The sequence below is a fragment of the Urocitellus parryii genome, chromosome 3, assembly GCF_045843805.1.
Source record: "Urocitellus parryii isolate mUroPar1 chromosome 3, mUroPar1.hap1, whole genome shotgun sequence".
NCBI classification, from domain to species: Eukaryota; Metazoa; Chordata; class Mammalia; order Rodentia; family Sciuridae; genus Urocitellus; species Urocitellus parryii.
In genome coordinates, this window is record NC_135533.1 from 110,863,107 (window position 1) to 110,883,259 (window position 20,153).

Consider the following 20,153-nt stretch of genomic DNA (forward strand, 5'->3'; position numbering starts at 1 on the left):
TGCTTAACTACTGAGACACATCCTCAGTCCTTTTCATTTTTTTATTTTGAGATAGGATCTTGGTAAGTTGCTTAGGTTCTCGTTAACTTGCTGAGGCTGGCTTTAATTTGTGATCCTCCTGCCTTAGCCTCTAGAGTCACTGGGATTACTGGTGTGTGCCACCTGCTCAGGGTTTGATATTCTCAAGAGCCCTTTTCTCTTCTCTCCACTTTCAGAAAAAGCATCTGCACCAAGGTGACTGTTAGAAGCAAAGACACATTGTCTAACACTTCACAGCAGGGCCAACCATGCACCTGGTACACTGTGCAGTTACCTTGGGAACAGAAACAAAAGGAGGAAATGTCTGCTGATGAGGAGAAGATTTTTATCTACTTCCTTCACCCTAACAGTACTTTCCAAACAGACACACATCCAACTCTATGAAGAATACTTCTTTCCAGTCAAGAGAGCATGGTGTAGTTCTATAAGAAAGTTCCTGAATAGAGGGGCTGGGGTTGTGGCTCAGTGGTAGAGTGCTCGCCTAGCATGTGCGAGGCCATGAGTTCGATCCTCAGCACCACATACAAACAAACAAACAAATAAATAAAAGTATTCTAAAAAGAGAGAGAGAGAAGAGAAAGTCCCTGCACAGAAAAAAAAGGAAAAGAAAAAAATATCTTACATATTAAAAAGCTGTACTCCCCTCTTCCCTGAAGAGAACAATGCTCCCAAATCAGAAAAGGGTTTTTGTTCCCACCACTGCAGAGACTGACTATCCTGACTAGGAAAAGAATCCACGGGTCACGTACATCAAAAGCTGAATCACTCCCCAGAGCATATGGCCTGGAAGTTGCATAACCTGTGTTAAGAGGACCAAAAAACTATGTCACAGTCACCACTCCCCATGATGAGGGAGGATGCCCCCAAATGCCTGTTTTGGAGGAAAGCACAGCATTTCCTTTTGTACATCAATTCAAGACTTCCTAGCAAAATCCATTTCTTGGAGCAACATAATTCAACCTTAAGAACTGAAGATGCAACTTCACCTTCAGCCCAAGAGAGCTAGTCTAGAAGGTGTGGGGACAGGCCAGGTGCTGTACTGGCCAGCTACTAAATCCACTGCATGAAAACAAGGGCAAAGATTGTAAATCTTTCCTAACACCAGAAATTCTTGTTTCTGCTCAAAGAAACAAAGATGATATTTAACCCTCATACAGTTTTGATGTAGAAAATCCCCCAAAAGCCCATGTGTAAAAGCATGGTCCACACCCATAGCACTACTGGGAGGTGATAGAACTTTTGAAAGGTCAAACCCAGTGGAGGGTAACTTAGGTCACTGGGGTGTGCCCTCAAAGGGATGGTGGGACTCCAGTTCCTTCCTCTTCCCCTTTTTAGTTCCTGACCAATGAGGTGAGCAGGTCTGCTCCACTACACACTCCTGCCACCATGTGCTGCCTCTCCACAGGCCCAAAGTCACAAAGCCAATCAGTCTTGGACTAGAACCTTTAAAACAAAAATCAAAATAAGTCTTTTTTTCTTTATATATCGTTTTATCTGTAATATTTCTTAAGAGTAATGAAAGCTAACAATCCTGTGATCTCATATCCTATAGGATGGAATATAAATTGGGTTACAAATATAAACTTTCTGAAAGTCACTCTGTCAAAATGTATTGAATGTCTTTTAGTCTGCTGATAAGTTCTGGTTAGTTGTTCCACTCTAGAAGCTTATCCTTTAAAAAACTCCAAAATACACAAAGATGTTAATCTTAAGGATTCTTATAGTAGAGGAAAATGTGAAAAAAAAAGCCAAATATTCAACATCAGAAGCATAGGAGAGTCATCCCAGAGCCACTTCATGAAGCATTATATATATATATATATATATATATATATTACTAAAGAAAGGTTTTGGGTAACTTTTAATGGAAGTGTTTCTGACATAAATATGCAAAATCAAATATACTTTATGATCACCACATGGAAAATGCAAAGAAAACAGCTGGAAAGAAAATATAAAATGCTAAAGGCTTCTATATTAGAGTGGTGAATTACAAGTACCATGTTTTTGTTTCTTTGTGTATTTCTTTACTTTCTAATTATTAGAAATTATTAGTTAGGATGATTTGGGTTTATTTTCATAATAACTAAACCATAATCGAATTGAAAGTTAGAGACTGCATTGGCTTAAAGGTCCTAGGATAGGCTTCCTGGAGAAGGCTGCATCTGAAATAATAAATGAAAGACAAGGAGAAAGGATGTCCCCAGAGGGGCAGCAATAGTATGGAAACCCAGAAGGCTCTGATTTGGTTCAAAAATCAGTACAGGGAAAACACAAGGCATGCAAGCCCCTTCACCCAGAGCCCATTCCCTTTATCATCCAGTGCATTCTTCCAGACTTCTTTCCAAGAAAGCTCTCCAGGCCATCTCTGCCAATAAGATTAACAGCATTTTACATGAAATTTACTTGCCATGCCTGTTGTAGTTTGATCACTTTCATTTAGGTCAGAGTAATGCCCTGGGATATCAGGACATAGAATGCCAGGCTAACCCTGCACCGTAAGCACACCCTTTTGTATACCCAGGTAGGTGGAAATTGCCCACTGGATGAAAACAGCTTTCAGTGCTAAATCAGATTACAAGTGCTACCCAAGCACATCTCAAAAGTTAATTCTCCCATTTGAAGCAAATGCCTAAATTCAGGGAGAGGGAGGCCTTATTCCTTTCTCCTAAAGCAAAGAAACACTGAGTGGAGAAGGGGTCAAAGAGCTGACCCGTTAGGATGGAGGTGGAAGAAAGCCTGTTGCATACCGTGAGGGCAAACAGATACACTGAAGGAGAAAGTTAAAACTGAAGCAGGAGAATAAACATAGAATTGGTGCTGAGGTTGAGGTTCAGGACCAGTGAAACAGTTGGAAAGAACCTGGTGGACCTGACAGGCTCTATACCTGTACCTATGGCATTCCCCCTGGGATCCACTCCCACCAACTAGATTCTACTTCCTACAGTTTCCACCACTTCCCAGTGGTCCATTCAGCTATAAATCCCTCAATGGATTAATGATGAGGTCATTAACTGATGCGGTCAGAGACCATCACGTCCCAAAAGTCCCACCTCTGAACCCTGTTGCAGTGGGGCCTAAACTTTCAACACAGGAGTCTTTGGAGGAACACCTCACATTCAAACTGCAACGGGGGCAAGCTAGTCCACTGACAGTTTAGATGAGAAGGACCAATGCAAGCACCTTTTGGATTTTGAAAGGCAATGAGAGAAAGAAGATAAATTGGCTGATTTTAAAACCTCTGCACAAAAGGTCTCTTCTCCTAAGAATCTTCAATTGCTTAAAAAGCTGTTCTCATAAGGTCTCTAGGAATGGGGTGGCAAATATTTATTTTCCTTTCTTATCAGAAAGCAGATGACACCTATGAAGGACGTATTAAATTGCCATTTACTACACATGCACTATGTGTCAAAAGTACACCCTCACGGGATCTCTAAGCTTATATATCTTCTACACGACAGACATGATTTTTCCAGTGTTACTAATGAAATCCAGGCAAAAGCTAGGTGACTAATGTCTCCAAAGAAGAAACGCTGAAACTAGGTCTGTGTGTCTCCAAAGTTGTCCTTTTCCTTCCACATTACACCACCTCCAAACACTGGGCAAGCATTTACCCAACCTTCTTCCTACAGAAGGAGTCTTATCTCCATCCAGGTCTCTGGCAAATAGCACTCAGAGAAGTAAGTGATAAGGCACTGTTCTCTCAAGAGACCTCAGTGGCTTAGCCATTCAACTGTTAAAACCAGAGAGGTGATGGAGCACCATGAAAACAAGGTAGGATTTCCTAGACTATATTCTTGAACCCACAGGAAAAAATTATACACTCTGCTGGCTACAAATTACTAACAAAGGCTCAAACACTTTAGGAAGGCAGGCAACCCAAATCTATTACTTGCACTACTCTAATCAAAGTCAGGTTGTTGCTTTGTGTCTGGGTTTCAATGCTCCTACAGCAAAAAAAAATGACAAAAGCTTGACAACATAATTACAACTGTCAATCTTCCTAAAATAAATTACACTTGGAAACATGCAGGGAATAACAGTATAGACACATGAGTTAATTATATCTCCTAACCTCATTCCCAATGTATGTGTTACCCTAGCAGGAGGTATTATTGTTCGGGGAAGAAACAGCAGTTCATCTGTTGTAGAGGCTATTTTTAAATTTTGGATTCATGGATTTTGTTTTTCAAAATTGAAGCATTTGGGGGATAGTTTTCAGTGGAGTTATTACAGAATTTTACTGGGGCTACATTTTCATTTCCACTTTTGCAGCTCTTGGGAGAAGGAGTTGCCAGTAAGAATTTTTGTAAGAGGTCTGCTTCCCAAAATGAGGAAGAAAGAAAAATGTTCTGGAGAGCCATGCCGTTTTCTTTTGACACAGATCCAGAGATGACCAGGGTAAGCTCAAACTTACTGACTATGAAACAAATTATATTTAGAATACAGATCTAGGCCTCACTTTTTTGATTTTGCTTTAAATATTTACCTGAAATTAACCAACGATTCAAACTGGGATTCAAAGTAAATACTTTTAATTCTACCAGAAGCTCTCACTCAGTCTTTAACCCCAACAACCTAAGACTGCACACACCACAGCTGCTGACCTCATACATCATGACATAAGGAGCCCTACCCTGAGTCCTGCATTCTACTGGTATTGCCGTGCTCCTTTCTCTACTACTATGAACACACACACACATACACACACACACACACACACACACACACACACACACACACACCCTTCCTAGGCCTAGAATCAGGAACCATTTTCTTTCAGATCCTGGAGCATAATAGCAGGGATATGCTCAGGTTTGTCATGTTTGGTATAACAGGTTGTGTACTGCACAACTCAGGGGTGCCATTTACAAAGACTATGCTTTGACAGGCATGTCCTGAAAAAGACAAGAAATCTCAAATGCTGAAGAAGATGTGAAGACATAATCTCATACCCTGTTAGTAGAAATTTTAATTAGTACATCTTTTATGTAAAGAAAAATACAGAGGTTCTTCAAAAAACTAGAATAGAATTGACATATGATCTAGCAATTCCACAGCCGGGTATGTACATCTCCAAAATAAATGAAACCAGTATGTAGAAAAAATATCTATGCTCACTTGTTTTAACACAACAGTGTTCCAAGAGTGAAGAGATGGAATCAATCTAGATGTCCATCAATGAATGAATAGATTAAGAATGTGGTATATATACACAGTGGAGCATTATTTGGCCATAAACACACACACACACACACACACACACACACACACAGAATTTTGTAATTTGAAGCAACATGGATGGAACTGGAGGACATTTTGTTAAGTGAAATATACCACACAGAGAAAGACCAATGTCATTTCACATTTATGTGGATGCTAAAAAAGTGACTTCACAGAAGAATGAAACAGTAATTACCAGAGCTTAGGAAGGGTGCACAGAAAGACAGCAGAACTAACGGGTGCACTGGATAGGAGGAATGATGTTCTATAGAACAGCAGGATAACTAGAGTTGACAACAATCACTTGCATACTTCAAAATATCTAATAGGAAGGATTTTGAATATTACCAACACACAAAAAAAATGATAAATTTTGAGGTGATAGGTATGGTGTTCCCCGGATGTGATCCTTAAAATACAGGTACTGAAACATCACATGGTACCCCATTTACATGTACAATTGTTATGTGTCTGTTAAAAGTAAAAATATATTTCTAAAACATATGTGATGTCCCCTACCTCCCTCCCTGCCTAAGGTTGAGGACAAGGTTGCGGCATCAGACAGGTTCAAGAAGGAACATCTTGGAGCTTTCCAGGCTCTGAAGAGCACTGTGAACTAAGCATTATTGGAATGTTTTCTGTAGGCCAACATCGCACTTAAGGGACTTCGATTAGGCAAATGATGGATTGGGAAAGGGTTCACAGAGCCAGAGGGAGAATAGCCTGGGTTGAGGCAAAAAATGAAGGCCTGAAAGAGGCATGTGATAGAAACTTTAATAAGGAAGAGTCAGCAGGACTCAGGAACTGCAGCACATGCAGGGATGATGGGGCTGGAATGTCCCTGGTTCCTGGAGTAGCACCCAGGGTGGGTGGCAATAACCTTAGCTGAGATAGAAACCACCAGGGGGATCCCTGAGGGTAAGGGAGGGCTCTGCTTTAGATACAGTGTCTGAGAAGGCTGCTAGGCCTCCCTGGAGGAGATACCCGAGACTCGTGAGGGCATTCTGGAGCTCAGCAGGGAATTCTTGAGACAGAAAATATAGATTTGGGAAATATCAGCATAAATAACATGATTGTGGTATACATGCGTAATGAGAATTGTATTCCGCGGTCATTTTTTTAGAATCAATAAAAAAATGAATCAAGTCTGTCATTTAAGATTTAGATGTGGATGAGATGCCCAAGGATCCTTAACATATTGGAAGAGGAGGAAATTCTCAACCAAGCATAGGAGACTGCCATATCTGAGGTTCAAATGAGGTCTGGGAGCAGAATGAAGAAGGCACCCAGTGAACAAGCACTAAAGAGGGGGCATCCTGCCGCCTCTTGTAAAGGAGAAACGCAAGCGAAAGGTGATCTTCCTGAAGAGGTGCTGTTTCTAAAATCAACCATCTCACTGCAACATGCCTCTAAGCCAAAAGAAAAATCCACCCGAGACTTAAGTTACATAGAGAAATATATTTTCAGAAAAAGAAACAGTCTTAAAATAAAATTACCAAACTGCCTGTAGACTTTGGAGAAGTTACAGAAAGAAAGGGAAGTAAAGAAACAAAATTCAGGGAATGGAAGGCAGGAAGGGATAAGAAAGAGAGAACAGGCTACTGGTCCCAGGCCTCCATGTTCTACCTCCCAGCAAAAGCTCTGGCCTCTGGAACGATACAGTATCAAAGTTTAGACGATGACTTGGGACAGTCATGAACCTCCATTGTCTTCAGTTTCCCCAATACACAAAATCTGGAAAGAGGGACTGGAGTGGTGGCTGAGTGGCCTAGCATGGTGCCTCATCTTGCTGGCCTAGCATGGTGAGGCACTCGGTTCGATTCTCAGCACCACATAAAAATAAATAAAGGTCCATTGACAACCAAAAATAAATAAATAAATAGACAAACAAGTAAACAAACAACTAGTAAGAACAGCCCTTGCCACCTCTATTTGCTACACAAATGACCTTTGGTAAGTCAAGTAACTTCTCAGCCTCAGTTTGCCCATCTGCATAATGAGTGACCATATTTATTTTACAGAGTTATTGTGAGAAACACAGGTAAGGTGAACACCTGGAACAGTGTCCCACATATTTTAAGTGCTAGATAAGATCCAGCTCTTAGCAGCATTGGTGCCATTTTGGTCCAATGTGTTGTTCTAGAGGTCCTTTTGCTAAACATGAAGTGTAAAGCATCCATGAAGGATGGGCTCTTCCTCATGTCCCTGCTCCATGCCTCATTATTTTTAAACATAACAGTCGTGGTCAATTATTTTCTATACAAGCAGCATGCCCCTGGCTGAGAACACAATTCCCATGATTAAGTTTTAAAGCAAACCAAACTTTGCTCACATAAGTTCTGTTTGCAAAGGACTTTCAAGGACTAAAATATTATAAAGACTGCTTGTACTGGATTCACTTCAATGAGCTCTACTAATAAACCAAAACCAGAGTAAATAAATATAAATTAATGGATAATACAAAATAGCCTATAAAAAAAGAACTCACTTGTTTGTTTTCTTTTACATTCATTCTCAGATGTTTACCACATTGTCCCTTCCTCATGTTGGGACATGGGTTTGCATACCAGGATTTGCATACCGGGAATACTTACACACTTATACAGGGTACCAAGTACTTAGTTTAGGAATTAGAAAGCCACTGTGCTCACCCATTGTCTCTGCAAGCTACTTCTGGAGATGTCCTCTCCCAGATGGCTTCCTAAACTCCTTCTGAGATCTTCACCAAACCCACAAAAGACTGAGTGATCAGTGGGGGCCCCTAACTTCCGGCTACCAGCAAACTGAGAGGCAGTGGGCAGTTGGCACTCAGTCCAGTGGGAGATGATAATTTGCATTTGGCTTCAAAGGCTGCAAAGACCACCCCTAGGCCACAATGAGCGATGCTGGTTCCTGAGCCACCTTCCAATTGTCAGACCTAATCATCCACATCTGGTTTTTATGAGCCTAAATTCCCATCTTCTGAATTCATATCCTATTTACAATAAAGACACATCACTTAGGGTAACATGATAGAATTTCTCAGTGCCTAAGGAACAGAATACCTACCACATAAGACATCATCCAGAACTTTTCCCCAGTCTAAACCATGATGAAATCTCACAGAAGAAAATGTTATGATTAACCAGGTGTGATGGTGCAAGCCTGTGGCACCAGTTACTCAGGAAACTGAAGCTGGAAGATCTCTTAAGCCAAGATCAAAGCCAGCCTGGACTTAAAAAAACAGACAAACAAACAAAAATCTCCACATGATGACAAGAAGGTTTCTAGGTTTGGTTCTATCTGAATCATTGGTTTCATTTTCAATTTGAAAATATTGATCCTTAAGGAGCCATCCAAACACTATCCCACCCAACCTAAATGTCCCTTTGGGAAACAATAGGGAGAGGGGAAGATGAGAGTCAAGGAATATGGCCAGGCCATAATGAAACAAAACCACAAACATGCTCTAGGAGAGGCACTCTGGATGTTGACTTTGTTGCATTGCATAAAGAGCTGCTGCAATCCACTATGTAACCACAAGGACAGGACTAAGCTCCAAAGAAGAACAGAACAGAAAGGCCAAAAGGATCCAGGATGGCACCAAGCTACTGAACAAGCCAAGCTTGAAGTAACTCCAGATTTCTTATCAAACTGGGTAATAATCATCCTCAAATTTTATTACACCATTTGAATTGAATTTTCAGTTACTCTAGGTCAAAAGCATTTTAATTAGCACACAGCATAATAAGTACTCCACGGAGTATTAAAACATAGAGACACATAAGAAAATCCTTGAGAGACTAGAATGGTGGTTGCCAGGGGTTATGGGGAGGTTTAGTCAAAAAGGCACAGAATTTGTTATGTGAGATGAGTGAGTCATGGAGAATCTGTTGTGCAGCCAAGTGCCTACATAGTTAGCAATATTATTTTGTAGACTTACAAAATTTCCAAGGTATGGGGCTGAGGTTGTGGCTCAGTGGTAGCATGCTTGCCTAGCATGCATGAGGCACTGGGTTCAATCCTCAGCACCACATAAAAATAAAGACAATAAAGTCCATCAGCAACTAAAAAAAAAAAAAAAATTTCCAAGTAGGTCATGTGTTATCTGTTCTTATCAGCAACACAAAAGTAATAATAACGGCCATGATGGTGGTACAAACCTGTAATCCCAGCTACTTGGAGAGGCTGAGGCAGGAGAGCTGCAAGTTCAAGGGCAGCGGGGGGCAACCCAGCAAGACCCTGTCTAAAAATAAAAATTTTAAAACAGGGCTGGGTTTGTAGCTCAGTGGTAGAGCACTTCCTTACCATGGGTGAAGCCTTGGGTTCAATCCCCACTACCACAAAATAATAATGCTAATGATAATAAATAAGAGGAAAGGTAGAAATTTTTGGAGGTAATAGATTTATGGAGTATATATGGTTTCATGAGTGTACAATCATTACCAAACTCATCAAGTGGGTTATGTTAATTATATACACATTTTATACATAGAAAAATTGAATAAAAAAGTTAAAATTTTAGAAAAAGAAAATCTTTCCAATTGTTTTATGTTTACTTTAAAGTTCATTCAAACATGAAAGATCATATAAATAACATGCATGTTTCACACCCGCTATCTTACTTACATGTGAACACTGCACAGACAACAGATACTGTGGTAATCTATGAGGGGGTCCTATCACCCAGAAATGCTCTGATAATGCCAATTTCTAACAACCTGTGTTCTGCCTCCCAAGGGCCCTCATACAAGACTGCATGAATAGGTCATGTGCTGTAGAGCCCCTCATGTCTTGTATTCACCCATCTATCTTTCCATACTCAAGTCTCAGCTTCCCGGGGCCAAAGATTCCCAAAGACAAAGTAAGAACTTCAGAGTACAGCCTAAAATATACTTCAGCTAAAAGGATGACATGAAACCCTGGCATCATTAGAAAAGCCAACTGGCCAAAAAAGAACTATTTTAGTGTTGAGAACTTTTAAGCAATAATAATGCAGACTCACTACAATAAACAAAGGAAAAGTTAGTGTTCAAGGTAGAGAACAGCTAGCCTCAAAAAATGTGTTATGCTCTTTTAAGGTTCTTCTGAAGACATAACTGTATTGATTATATTTGTGCTCAAACTTCATAAACAACTTAAGTAAATAATTGCCAGGTGGATATTAAAGTATTTCTTTAATCTGGGTCTCTCCTCCTCTGGGATGATAGTTTCAATGAGCTCCTGAACTACTACCAAAAAAATTACAAAAACAAAAACAAAAAAAAGTACACACACAACTGAATTCTAATCAAAAGATCTGCAGCCCAAAATGGTACTGATTCTAGTCATGACAATCATCACCAAATGATTCCACCTCCACTCTCAGCAGCCTCACTTAACACATCACCCGGTCATACTGTCATTTGGAAAGGGACCAGAGAGGAGCCTGTCCTTTTTATCTTATGGGAGGAATATAACTTGTCCATCAGCAAGCCTTGGAGAGCAGCCACTGCCCCTAGTACTGACTGTGCCACTGGCAGACCCACAAGCCATCACAGTGGATGGACTCTCACACCTGCTCAGGTGATCAGAGCCCAAGGGTCATGATTTTGAAGACTCATTTCTTTTCTGCCAGGAAGTGTTCAAAGCCTCAAGTGCATCAATTAACCTGTGGTCTCAATTGGTCCAAGGTTCCCATTATGAGAAAAAGCCTCTGCATACATCTGCAATGTATCTTGTGTAATTCAGAAAGTTAAAGGTGAATCTCAAGCTTCCGCTACTATGACCAGCCATTAATAAAAGAACCAGGTATTTTTACACTTTCTACTAAGAACTCAAAGCATGAAATAGAGCTGGGGCTGTAGCTCAGTGGTAAAGCCTTGCCTAGTACGAGTGAAGACCTGAATTTCATCCCCAGCACTGCAAAAAAAAAAAAAAAAGAAAGAAAGAAGAAATTCAAGGCATGAACAGACTTATGTACTATGTTAGTTACCTTTCCCCACCCTGCCTTCTGTCCCAGCATCAAGGGAAGTGAACTGTGACAGCATCCACTCACTCACTCACTGTCCACCTGAGTAAGGCTTTGGACCGACTGCACAGTGCCCCTTGGAATTAAATCACAATGTTTTAATAGAGTGTAAAAACCTTTATAACCAGTAACTTAGGGACAGTAATTGCTCCAAGCAATAACTTTTTCAACCTTCTGGTAGGCAGACTAATGCCTCTCCTCCCCACAAAGAGGACTGTATCCTAATCCATGGAACTTGTAAAAAGGGACTCTACAGACATGATTAAGGATCCTAAAATGGGGAGATTATCCTGATTCATTAGGTAGGCCCAAGTATAATCACAAGAGTCTTTTTAAAAATTTTTTTTTTTGTAGTTGTAGATGGACATTCTCTCTTAGATGTGTTTTCTTTGTTTTCCTAAATAAATATCTGTGCTGCTATTGACAAATGCTGAAGTTTTTCTGTCACGTACTTCAAGGACCCCCACCTATCCTCAGTCAAGGCACCCTTTTCTGGGAACTCCTCTGGTGACAGAATCAAATTGCAAATGGTATTTAGATTCCACTGAATACTTTAAGAGTGATGCCATGGTTTAATTTTAAACATTTTTTTTTTTTACAATACATGAAGAACCAAATCATTGCAACCATTTAAAGTCAATGATTAAAAACAGGATTATATGTTCAACTTTAAACTATGTAAGACAGAATGTCGTTTTTGAAAACTCGTTAAGAGAGCACACAAACAAAACTCTTTAACTATCTCTGAGCTAAAGAAAATGGTTCCAAAGGAAAGAGGTTAAAAAAAGAAAGGAAGGGACAGGAATGTGGGGAAGAGGGTGGGGAGAAAGCTAGAAAAAGAGAAAATAGGTTTCTGAAAAGATTCTAAAGCTTGTGGAAGTGTTTGGAATTTATCTTGAGGGAAAGAGAGAAAGCCAGAGGTTTTCTCTTTTATCTAAGAGATGCTGTGGTTTTAGAAAGAACCCTTAGGCTATCAGGACCCATACCTGACTTCTCAATCCATCTAAAGGAAAGAAGAACAAGGAACTAGAACTTTCTGCAAAAGTAATCTCTTAAACACACACACACACACACACACGCATACCCATGCATACTCCCTACTCTTCATAATGGTTTAAGGCCTGTCCTTGCTCTCTCCATAATGCCAAATTATAACTCTTTTGATGACACTAAACACTTCACAAAACACCAAGAGACTGAGCCCAGCTAAAGAGCTTTACTCTTCTTTACTCTCAGTTAATTAAATGTCAAAATGCTATTGCCTTCTGCTCAGCTATCCCAACGGCATGTTAGGGGAAGAGAAGCCTAGTTTCTATCCTTTTATTGTCTTAATCCATGGCAGAAATTAGAGCCAGGGATGATGGTAATCATGATCTTCTTTTCCCTTGTTAAGGACATTTATGACCAAGTTTCTTAATCTAACCACTGACATATTAAACAACATAAGCAAGCACAAATTTTAAAGAGAAGCGTAATTAGAGCTGTCCATTTTTGTAGATGTGCAGTCTCCAGCCTTGCAGGGTCACAGAACATTGTTTATGATTGACAATGCTCATAATCTTTTAATCCAAACTGTGGCACAAATTAAATTCAAATCAGGTGATTTTGTGAAAAAGCTTCCATCAATGTTGAGGTATTTCTCTTTTTAAAGGTATATGAACCGGTTTTAGAAAGATTAGGCTACTAGGACCCACACCTGGCTTTTCAATCCATCTAAACGAAGGAAGAACCAGGAACTAGAACTTTCTATAAAAGTAATCTCTTCAAAACATGCACACACGCACACACACATATTCATACCCACACATACTCCCCACTCTCCATATTGGTTTTTGTGTCAGTGAGAGCATAAGCACATAATTTTTACTCAGACTCCCTGCCAATACACAAAGAACTGAGATTCTGTAATACTTGATCATGTTGCCACACAAACAGGAGACCTAACTACCATCTGGATATCCTCTGTGCTTTCAGCAAGGTATTGATTAATTTCAAACTTCATTTCATAAGATATCTCTCTCTTCTATTCAGAAGAAATTCTTCTTTTGTCAAAAACTGAAGTGTACAGCTGTACTTCCTGAAACTGTGAAATGCAAACCCACTGCCTCCTTGTCTTCACTAAGCCCTGGGCTCTTTAACCCCAACAAGTGAAGTCATCATTTCCCATCACCAAATACAAGGGCCTCTGGAGGGTTCCTTTTCCATTGTTTCACAGTTTTTGAATGCAAACAACTCCCTATTTTAGAAAACTACTAAACTCTGACTCTCGAGATCTTGTTGGATCTCGTCTCACCAAAGGCACATAATCACACACCTCAAAACCAGCATCTAAAATTGAATTCTGACTCCTTAAGGACATCGCTGTTCAAGTTAAAATCTCAAATGCCTCAAAAGGGGGTCTATGTATTTTATTCTGCTCTGCTCAACATTTTTATTAATCGATTGAATAAAACTAATAATGGTCTGATAATCAAATCTGTTTAGGGTACAAGATAAGGTTCCTGGATTTTAAAAATAGTATGTAGAGACTGTGATAGACTTAAGAAGACAGAATGGATGAAGTATGAAACAAGAGTGAATGTGTAACCGTCAATTTAGTTTCTTAAAAAAATAATAGCTCCATAATTGTTGTAAGCAATAACATATGTAAACAAAACAAAACAAAACAAAACATGGAAGTCTCATGGCAAACTCAATGTGAATCTCTTGGCTGCAGGGCAGTGGGTGAGGGGTGGGACAACACACAGATATAAACTGCATGATGACAAGGTACAAACAAGACAATGCAGTCAGACCACATTTAAAGCACAGAGCATCCTTACTGTTCAAATAAGTGTCAGTGGGGAAGAAATGTGAGTCAATGTCTTCGTGACAAAATTGACTTACCAACAATGAACATTTACCATTTCTTCTAAAACAGATCACCAGCACCCCTCTTAACCCAAGTAACTGTATAATCAATTTCTGCTCATAGGGTCACAGGAGAGTATAACACAGGTGGACAGAAAAATAACCTTCTGATCTCATGAAGATAAAGTATAACCATGAAGTCAATGAAAGGAACAAAGAATACTGCAAATAAGCCATTTATTAATAACCCAATAGTTGTCCAAAGCAGACTGATACAAACCAAAAGGACTAAGAGAATTTGGAGATGGCGGTGGGTAGGAGATTGGCAACTAGAGCAAGTAACTCAGAGTAGCGAGGTATGTCATGATAATACCATAGAAATCAAGTGAAAACTCTCTTTTTATGCATCATGGCATTTTGTCAGAAAAATGACACTCTGCCCTCCAAATTGAGACATCATTCTAAAATAATCACTTAGGATAAAACAAATTATTTTTATAACATGCACTGTATTTGTTTCAAAATAAAGTCCCAACCAAACATTTTAACTCACTATTCACCATGGCATTTTGAAATTTGGTTCAAGTGGATTCACTTTGAGGCAACTTTTTCTAGGTCCAATTATTTTTAGACAATGAGGATTCTCCACTTACCGCCCAGTTCAGAGTTTTCAAACGCAGGTTTGAGGGTGATGAGATGATTTGAAATCACATCTTGGGAGAAATGACAGCAGGAAATGAATCCTGGATAAGAGCACACTCATTGGGGACTATAACATTTGTGCCCAAAGGCTGAAGGGATATTATTGTGATACTTTTGAAAAGGCAAAGAGTGCAGAAGTAGGACCAGGTAGAAACAATGCTGGCCTTTTCCAAAAGTTGATGCTTTATCTTGAAAGAATGAATTTCCCTACAGAGGTATTCAAACACAGATTAGATGTGGAGTACAGGCATACCTGTTTTTATGGTACTTTGCCTTACTGTGCTTCATAGATATTGTGTTTTTATGGCAACCATTTTTTTTCAACAGTTCATGTGACTGTTAGCATTTTTAGCAGTATTTTATGGTTTAGATATTATGTTAGCGTTCTGTCACCATCACAAACACCTGAGACAAATCAACTTAAAAGCAGGAATTTTTTTTAGGGCTCATGGTTTCAGAGGTTTCAATACATGATCACTTGACCCTGTTTGTTTATAGGCAGCATAGTACTTTGTGGAAGAAGCACATAATAGAGAAGACTTGTGTATCTCATGGTGGCTGGGAAGCAAAAAGAGAGAAAGAGATTGATATTCAAAGAGACTGATATTCCTTCCACTAGGCTATCCCTCTTTAAGGTTCCAGCACCTCCCAATAGTATCAGGCTGGGAACCAATTTTCATCCCTAGCTGCTTATCTGGTGGAATATAAATTCCATCATATTTTGAAAGTGATGGATACTGGAAAGAGAAGGAGTAAGATGGAATGGGAGGGGAAGTGGAATGGAATTTTAAGTAAGGTAGTCAAGTGAGGTCTCATCAAGAAGGTAATATCTGAGAGGCTTCATCAAGAAATCATGACAAAAGTGAGTTCTAGGAAAAAAAAAAAAACATGCATCCTGAGACTAGATAAATAAGGAGCCATTACCCTGATCCTGTCCTTGTTATGTATTTCTGGAGTCTCTTCCCTCGAGTTAGACTTTATGGTCTGAACAGCTAAATGAAAACAAAGGCTAAGTAGAGCCCAGCTCTGGGAGATGTCTCCCAGACCTCCTCCCACCACCAACACCTGGCCCCATCTTTGTTCCACTTCAGAAGTGAAGTTTTTGCCACCTGGTTCACTGGTTCATTTATTGCTGCCTCTTTCTCAACCATAAGTACCCAGGCTCCCCTGAAGTTTCCAGAGATAAATCTCTATAGTCTTCTTTTTCACTCAAATTGCATGTTGCTTAGATGCTAAAAACTAAAAAAGAGTAGGAGGGTTGAAAGGTTTATTTCAGAAAATTGGCAGCCAGTGGCTGCCACATTTGTTGGAATTCCAGAGCATGAAAAAACATTTGGCAGGAGACAAAAAACACCCTTAAACATAACTTGGTTCTAATTTTGAGATTCCTAGGCATCAAAATACACAGGACTGTAGAAAAATACTCAGTAATCCCTTTTTTCCTAGTTTCAAAGATAGTGCTCACTGTCAACCTTTCAAGGGTTGTTGGTTCTTCTGCAGAACAACTTTGAAGCATGAGGCAGCCTCATTTAAGAGTGTCCAGTTTTGGCAGGGCATGGTGGCAGATGCCTATACTCCCAGTGGCTTGGGAGGCTGAAATAGAAGGATCACAAGTTCAAAGGCAGCCTAAGCAATTTAGCCAGGCCCTAAACAATTAAGCAAGACACTGTATCAAAAAAAAAAAAATTAAAAAGGGGATGTGGCTCAGTGGTAAAGCACCCCTGAGTTCACTCTTTTGTATCAAAAAAAAAAAAAAAAAAAAAAGGTGCTTTGGGCTCCAGGGAAATATCAGAAAGATACTGAGGCTGGTCCCTTAAATGAGTTCTTCCCCTCTGTGAATGAACATAATGAACCTATAGCACTTGCATGGGTAAAGGTTATACCAAATAATATACTGGGGGGTGTAAGGTATAATTCAGTGATGGAGTGTTTGATCCCCAGCACCGCAACCCCCCCCCCCACACACACACAAAATAAATAAACAAACAAATTAAAGTAGTATACTATACATTTCTGGCAAAGGCAATATGTACTTCAAAAGTATCAATAACCTAAGCCCTAGAAACTCTGCAGTGACAAACTGTGCAATGACAATGTCTAGAAAACAATACATTGTTGAAAAGCCCCAGGGAGGTACATATGCTTGAGGCCTAATTATTCTCCAGTTTCAACCAAAGTACAATCAGGGCTTTCTTTTCTTCTTTTTCCTCTTCTTCCTCTTCCTCCCCCTTTTCCTCCCCCCTCTTCTTCTTCTTCTTTTTTGTTTTTGGTTTCTAAGGTGCTGTTGTGGCCCAGTGAAGGCCCCTAGGAATTACTCCACCAAGAATAGCAGGAGACAACTTAGTCTCCTCATTCTTCACACAAGAACATCAGACACTAGAAAGGCAATATGTCAATCAATGGAAGGGAAACTGATGTGATACAGCAATTTGTATACGGGGTAAAAGGGGGAGTTCATAATCCACGTGAATCAAACCGTGTAATATGATGTATTAAGAACTATGTAATGTTATGAACGACCAATAAAAAAAAAAAAGAACGTTCGCAGGAGATCTCCTCACCAGAACAGAAACATTCAAAAGGGCTTTGGGTTTTCCTATTTGTGGGAACCAGAACTTGTGGCCAATCTATAAAAAAAATCTTCTACATTTGTGACCCAGTCCCTGGACTTAAGCAGCTGGCAGAGAAACTGGGGGAAGCAGGAGGGAGGAGAAGAAATAAAGCCCTTACTAGCTGTTGGCATAATTCATAGTAAATTCTGAGTTAAGAGAAAAAAGGTCACTCCATTAATGAGCTCCAAGAAGCCTCCCTGGGGGAGGGATGGTGCTGTCAGCTGCCTGTTCCTGCTTAGAGCTCTGCCCAGGATGTATGTTCAGGATGAGCACACAACCCAGGTTTCCTGAGACAGTACTGTTGATGTCTCCTATTCAGGCACAATTACAAACAATCAATATCCAATTTCACTCTCCAAAGTGTCATGATTTAAATTATAGGGTCCCTCAATGAAAGGGTAACTGAGTTTCTAGCAGGGATTTTGCTGCTTTACCTGTAAATTAGGTCACGAACCTCTCCCAATCCACTACTGACCTGGGGTTACACAATGTGCAAATTCCTGCATGTCTCCATGTAGACAGAGTATGGAAGAAGAAGCAAATATCATGGTGAAGGCACAGACTCTCAGGGTTTACAGCTCTAACCTCTCATACTTAAAAGCAGTGAAACTTGGGACTAGTTATTTAACATCTCCCATTTGAAACAAGGATGAGGATGAAAGTAAGTGCCAGAAAGGATTAACAAGTTAACATTTGTAAAGTGCTTAGAACAGTGCCTGGCACCAGGTAATCATTCTATGAATATTTACCAAATAAAAATAAGTATGTAGTTTTGTCTAAGAGGGAAATAATTTTATACAAAGAAATGGTGATGCAAGGCAGAAAGGCTCTTTTCAAAACTTTTTAGATCCCCTCCCTATTCAGATACCCCTCACTGACATAAAAACCCCATGCTTTATCTGGGGTTGTTGCTCAATGGCAGAGTGCTTGCCTAGTATCTGTGAGGCACTGGGTTCGATTCTCAGCACCATATATCAATAAATAAAATAAAGGTATATTGACACTAAAAAAATAATTAACAAAACAAAACAAAAAAAAAAAAAAACCATGCTTGATCCTGGATGAAGACAGCTGGCGACAGGGTTACAGGGTTCCAGAGGGTGGAAATAGAACACTAACTGCCACAAGGTCTCCCTTATTACCTTATGATCAACTACACACTAAATTTCTACATTGAAATTGGCTCAAATAGAACAAAGAAACAAAGACAAATGTCCCAGGTTGTAGCTAGCAGTCAGAAAGAAGCCTGAAGCCAACAAATACCTCTCTCAATTATTTTAAAACACTCAACATGAAAAGTACCCTTTGCTCCCCACACACTCCATAATCGCACATTTATGTATGTGATTCAGGACTTCAAAAGCATCAAAAGTATGCCAATAAAACACATTTAGAGCAATCAATTTAAGATGAAAAATCACAGATATAAGTCTCACATATAAAATTCCATGTGATAAACTATAAAGAAATCTCCTAAATTCCTCCACCATACATTAGGTACCCAGGATAATCATTGCATGCAAATAGGGTACCCCACACCATCCCACAAACAAAAAAAATTACTCTCTATGAAAGCATCCTCTTAGTCATTTAGGTTTTAGTTTTATGTCATGGTTCTGCTTTTAATGATGTTTCAACCTTTCAGAAAGACTAGAACTCCCGATTAAGATGATAAATTCCTACGCAACAAAACAGCTGCTTTGGAAAGAACCAAGTCTCCAAGGCTCTTTAGGATACACACAGACACAAAACCACAGAGAAAAAAAAAGGCCTGGGAGACAAGGGTGGCACAAATGCAGAGGAAAGGGAAGGCTAGTTAATTATATTAAGCAGCGAAAAAACCAAAAAGGATTACAAATGTAGACACCCATGCATTAAGGTACACACATGTTTGTTTTGTTTGTTTTTATGTAAATAGCGGTCTCTGATTCATTTCTCTGTTGTTCTCTATGTTGAGTCACCAAGGGGATGTGATTCCTAAGGTTTTAAAATTCTGAACAAACGGAAAGATTTGGAGCAGGGAGGCATTCCACAAAAAACATTAAATACTAAACGAGAGAGATATTTCAAACAAAAACAGGAAGTCTGCTATGGTAGAGCCTGGAGCAAGGAAAAACTTTTCCATCAACCTTCTTTTCCAGAGAACTAAGACTTGCCCTCTAACATTTTCTAACAATTTCTTTTTAATACACGGAAAAAACAAAGTCGTCATTTCCAGTATCACTCAACTATTAAGGGGGAGTTTTTACAACTGTCTAAACTAGGACATTAAAAAAAAGTATGTTAATCATTTCTCATTTACATTGACTTCATTAATGTAACACAAATTTCTTTCCAAATAAACAGGCTCAGTAGGGAGTTAAGTCCTAATTCAGATCCTCCACACTGGAATTCCACCAGGGCCCATTTTAAAGAACCCGCTTTAGCTAGAAGGGGGTGGCCCCTGTCACAGGATGCAACTTTTCGGGCAGGAGGAGCCGCAGTCCCCACGAGGGTTGTGGTCACTGGGCGCCGCTTCCACCCTCTAGCAGTTCAACAAGTTCCCTAGGCTTCTGATCAGCACCCACCACCCGAGCTCTCGGTGGAATTTTCTTCTCACACCTGAAGACTTTGCGCTTCACTTTCAAAAGCACTGATGTTTCTTCCTGCTGCTCATCTCGGCTATTTTCTCTGGCATTCGCGTGACATTTCTCACCACTTCCCTTCCGCCTACTAGCAACTCGCCCCCTCTCCCGCCC

General features: G+C 39.8%; 1 protein-coding gene across 1 annotated transcript in view; it reads right to left on the bottom strand.

The window, feature by feature from the left end:
• The window catches only part of Vopp1 (VOPP1 WW domain binding protein), a 96,989-nt gene that overhangs the window by 76,161 nt on the left and 675 nt on the right, over positions 1-20,153 (bottom strand). The gene's annotated exons all lie outside the window — the stretch shown is intronic.